Source organism: Acanthisitta chloris, unplaced genomic scaffold, assembly GCF_000695815.1.
Source record: "Acanthisitta chloris isolate BGI_N310 unplaced genomic scaffold, ASM69581v1 scaffold3792, whole genome shotgun sequence".
In the NCBI taxonomy this organism is placed as follows: Eukaryota; Metazoa; Chordata; class Aves; order Passeriformes; family Acanthisittidae; genus Acanthisitta; species Acanthisitta chloris.
In genome coordinates this window covers 1-5,183 of record NW_008662011.1, presented here as the reverse complement: position 1 = coordinate 5,183, position 5,183 = coordinate 1, and positions in this window count along the sequence as shown.

Sequence of the window (5,183 nt, the reverse complement as noted above, 5' to 3'; positions counted from 1 at the left end):
TTTCTTATCCCATAAACTCTTTGTTACTTCCCCTCCTGCCCCACTCCACCTTCATAAACCTGTGTTTCCATGAGTAATATTATCTACCTAATTCCCTGTCAGAAAAAACTCTGGTGACATACTACATGTTGATAGTTGCAGGGTCTTGCCACTTTATTAGATAAACAGTGTTGTCTAGCTAGTATGGGAGGCACCGAATTCTTGTTCTGTTTTTCCAGTCGTTCATCCCAACCGACGATAGCAAATCCAGTACTCGGTCACCCCCCAAATTGCTCACTCCACTGAGAAGAAAAAGCAGCAAAAAAAAAAAACAAACCACAAAACAAGAGCAAAAGAAAAGTCTTTACCTCTTGGTCGACACACAGACGAGGGTATTTCTGTCTACAGCGACACTGAACGAGAAGCCTGTACCTGGGCTGAAAGCACAGCTATAGTAAGTGCTAATGTGTATTTTTGATTTAAAGTATTTCCCTATTTTATCATGGTTACTAGAATAGTAGTATAGACAGAAGTATATAACTAATGATTGAAAATGCATATATTCATTTCTTGGAAAGGAACAGCATAACTGGTAGTGGTATAATTTCTTGATCACCCCCCACCTCAGAGGTTTGGAGACAAACTGCAGAGAGGGAAAAGACGGTGTAGACATTCTTTTGTATTTTTTAAAACCAAAGTTTGGTTTTATGTTACGTGGAGTTTAGTTCCCCTTTCCTCAGTAGTTACAAGAACTTTTCAGCTTGAGCTGGAAAGGTTTTGCACACTTGCATGACTTTTCTGGAGTTACTGTACCTGTAGCTACCAGTTCCTTATCGTTCTGCTAGTCTTCAGTTCTCCTCTCTGGCGTTAGTTCTCAGCTATGGCATTTCAGGTGCTGTTGAGGTATGTTTTTCCAGCCGTGACCAGGCCACACCGATGTTAATGCTCTTACATGAACACTGAGGCGTTTTGAGTTTTTGTATTTCCCACTCCTTGCCCCAGAAGCAATGTCCTTCCAGCAAACACGGAGAAGGCTGTAGGCCAGCTTCCCTCCTTGGGGAGTCCTCTGAGAAGGACCCTTGAGACTTGCAGAGTTTGAGTTTCTTCCTTGCTGGTGTTGGACTGTGAAGAGATGACCTTGGCTTCTTCCCATTCCGTTTGCTGTTGAACAGTATTTCCAGTCCCTCCAAACGGTTTCAGCGTCTGCATTTCAAACGGACGGGTTCAATGCTGCCAGCACCCCCAGCTCTGGGTACTGACACTCCTCCACAGGCAACTCTTCTGATTTCTCCTTCCCTCACTCCTCCTTTAATTCTTCTTTCACTTGGGGTTGTTCTTACTTGCAGCTCATGGTCTGAGACTTGAATAAAGCCGCGGCGGTGCGGCGTGAGCGGAGGGCAGGCCGGAGGGAGTTGGAGTGTGCTACTCATCGGTTTCACACTTGGTTGTCACAATTTACTGTATTTTTTACCTTTTTTTTTCTGTTGCAGTTTTGCTAATTTATCAGATGGTCCAAATGTTTTGACATAACTATTTCAGTTTGCATTATTTATTTATGATGCTTTTTGTCATTGTCTTTTATACATTCGGGATGGTAAATTATGTACATGTTAAAATGAGCATCTCAAAGAAGTCTGTTACCCATGGTCAAAACAAGCAGTTGCTTTATATTTTCACGGAATCAATTCCCACGTTACTGGATTGGATGAGTTTTTTAAAGTATGTAATCAATCATAATGCAACCCCCCTGGTAATTAAATGTGTCTATTTAATAACGTTCTTGTAGCATAGATACTGTATCACTATCGACAGATTTCTTAGAAATGCTGCTATCTCTATTTAACTAACATTTTGTTCAGTTTTTGCCTCCAGTGGAAGCAGAAAGGGTTTTTTCAGCTGTTAAATCCAAAATCAATATAATTTATTTATGTAAAAAAAAAAAATCACGATTGATATATTTTTGAACCTTTTAAGTACTAACTTTGTTTTTATTCAGTGGAAGAACATGTACTTGCCCTAAATCCTTAAAATACAAATGCTATAAAACTTCATATATCTTCAAGCCTTACTGTGAATGGATACTGAAATCTCTCCCGAGTCCATTTCGTGTTATGGGATGGTTTGTCCAGGGTTACACACGTAAGGAACAGGGTTCAAAGTGAGATTGATTTCATTAGCCAGCATGCTCTATGCCTTGTTCTTCCTTAGCAGACATGTATGCTGTGGCTCTGGGTGTTTAGGCTTCTCTTTGCTACTTTGTGACCCTTTTGCGACCCCATATACTCTGTGGATTCTTTAGACTGTAAGGCGTAAGTGCTTCTTCTTTCCCATCATGTCCCAACCGAACGCCAAATTTTCACCGGTTTTCATGGCTACTCACACACATACATCCTTCACCAAATGTGCTAACAAAATAAACTGTCTGTGCTCTTGAACATGGATAAAAAGAAAAAGATTTAAAAGTCAGATTTTTATTTTTTTAATTTAGTGACTAGATGATGCTTATCTTTCAGACTTGGCAGAGCCTTGCTACAGATGTATATAATTTTTTTCAGCAAATATATGTGAATGTTTAATTCACCTGACTCAGTGATACACGTGACTTGCCTTTTTCTCAGCATGAATCCGTTGAGATTGAGAAGCTGCCGAGCGCAGCCGCCTGGACCCTGCGCTGGGGTTGCTGGGGAAGAGCTGCTCCCAGGGGGCACATTGGCTTTCCTGCCACGGAGAGAGGTTGGGCTGATGCCCTGCTGTGGCCAGCAGCTGGCACACAGCACCCTGGGGGCTGTGCTGTGGCTGGACTCACTGTCCTACATGGGATGCAAGATCCCAGGAGCAGCCTGAGCTCTGGGGCCAGTTTAAGCACATGGTTCACAGGGGCTCTGTGCTGACCCACTCTGTCCAGAGGAAGGGTGGAAGCCCAGAGACCTCCACAGTCATGAGGCACACACACCTCCCCCGAGCTGCTAGGACCCTTGGCACTGCTGCCCTGCCAGCAGACAGGGTGCTGGGCTCCCCTCCCTCTGCCTCCAGGTCTGGTGGAATACTGACAGGTGCCAAATCTTGTTCTAAATCTCTGTGTAAAGTTCTCAGGCTTTAGCAAAGTGTGTGTTCGTCAGTGTTTGAGCTGAATGAACCATGCACAGGAGCAGCTCAGTTCTTCACAGGACAGGAAAAAAGGCACAGAGTAAACCCAGCTCTTTGCTGCTCCCCCTGCCCTGTGTAAGCACCTTGTCCTTGTATTTTGTTTCTGAATTTGTTTGGGGGGAAAAAGAGAAAAGTACCTGGCAGGAGAGATGTCAGCTGTCGTTGGGACAAGGGCAGAGAAGGCAAAACGGTGGTGTGAACTCTGAATTTCAAGTTGCCAGTTTCTAAAGCCTTTAACTCCTGGCTCTGCAGGCTGCAGCCTCGGCCATCCACGGTGCAGATGTTTGCTGGCAGGATGTGCAGGCAGTCCCCTGGAGGAGCCTGAGATTGGTTTGTGCTGTGACACCAGTGGTGGCTGCAGCGTGCTCCGCTCAGACAAGAGGTGTTAGCTCCTGGTGGCAGTGTGTGGTGGGCACGGCTCACTCCGTGTTGTGCTTTAGAGGATGCAGGTGCCCTATCCCAGAGTGAGGGAGTAAAACAAGAGAAGCTGCACACTCCGGTCCCTGCCTGGTTTTCATCTGATAGGACACCGAGAAGCCTCTTTGCATATTTAGGCAGGATCTCTAAATGCCCTTTATGGTCACAGTGGGAAGGGATTTCCCTCAGCACTGACCTGTGGCCAGCAGAGCTTTACCTGCCTCAAGCACAGATATCCTGGCTCTGGGCTCTCGACAAAGTTACAAGCAAAGGTTTTGGGTCAGAAATCTTGGCCAGTAGTGAGCAGATGGCAATTTCTCTAATGACATTTGGTTTGTATTGAATAAAACTTGAGCGTTTCTGCTTTCCATCCCTTCAGGAGCCACTTTGGCCCCCAGGGCTCTGGAGCACAGGCTGAGTCATGAGACCACAAATTCTCCTCACTTTTTACAACCTCAGGGCAATATTGGGCACTGTACCACAGGTAAAGGCACTGTTCCTGGTCACCCAGTGCCTTGTGCCCTATGCCAGCATATAGCTGCTCACAGCTGCTCAGCCACGGGCACTGGACAGATGGGCAGTGCTGCCAGGTGAGGAGCCAGCCCAGCCACCAACAGAGCAGCAGCTCTGGAAAACTGGAGGTAAGAAAAATCCAGCTTTTCTCTATTCCCCTTCCCATCTACCTGCACAGTGTGCCTTGTACAGCATAGCAGGCCCAAGAACATCATCCCCACCCTCCTGCCTGGCTTTTTGGGGTGTTAGTGGTTTCACTGTGCACCCAGGGCTGACTGGAGACCATTGGTGCAGTGCTGAGGTGGCACTAATTCCTGGAGAATCCAGCTTTCACCTCAAAAGGTATAAAACAATACAAGATCTCCAGCCCAGAAGAAAATCAGTCCCACTCCCCATGTCGCCTCGTTCACCCTCCAGTGGGATTTTAATCTGTGGAACAACTCTATACAGCACCATTACCTGGCTCTGTTGGCCCAGTGGGCTGGATGGGATGTGAGGTTGCTGGTTTAGCCTGGAACTCAATCCCAGCTTGTCTGAAAGCATCGGTTCAGGTGGTTTCAAGGCATAGCAGTGACCTGGACCTGTTGCTGGAGCAGCTGAGGGGAGTGGGAGCTGGAGCAGATGGTCCAGCCAGGGTTGGCTGTCAGGTTTTTCAGCTGTTATGCTACAGCAAAGCAACACGTCGCACAAGAGTTGCCTGTACCATTTGGAAAGACAAAATTTGAAAGGAAAACTTCACAGTTACTATTTTTTTATTCCTCAGTAAAGGCACAGATTTCTGATAGAGGACCAGAAGCACAAAAAGCAGAGCTTGATGCACTCCGAGGAAGACACATCTCTGGTCCTGAAGGAATAAATCAGCCTGTGGGACTCGTAGCCTCATTATCCCAAATTAAACACATTTCCTGGCACCTCATCGCAGGTCGTTTTCTCTGCTCTTACAGCAAATCTTTTTCCAAACAGATCTAGGTGCCCTTGGATTAGGGCTGGCTTTTATGGGAAGTAACACTGTGGTAACACGGAGCTGAGCCGCTCCTTGGTGGGGGACCATACCCACCGGACCGTGGAACCCCGAACAGGTCCCTGCGCTGTGCAAAGGGACGTTTGAAAGCAAACCGCCGCGGGAC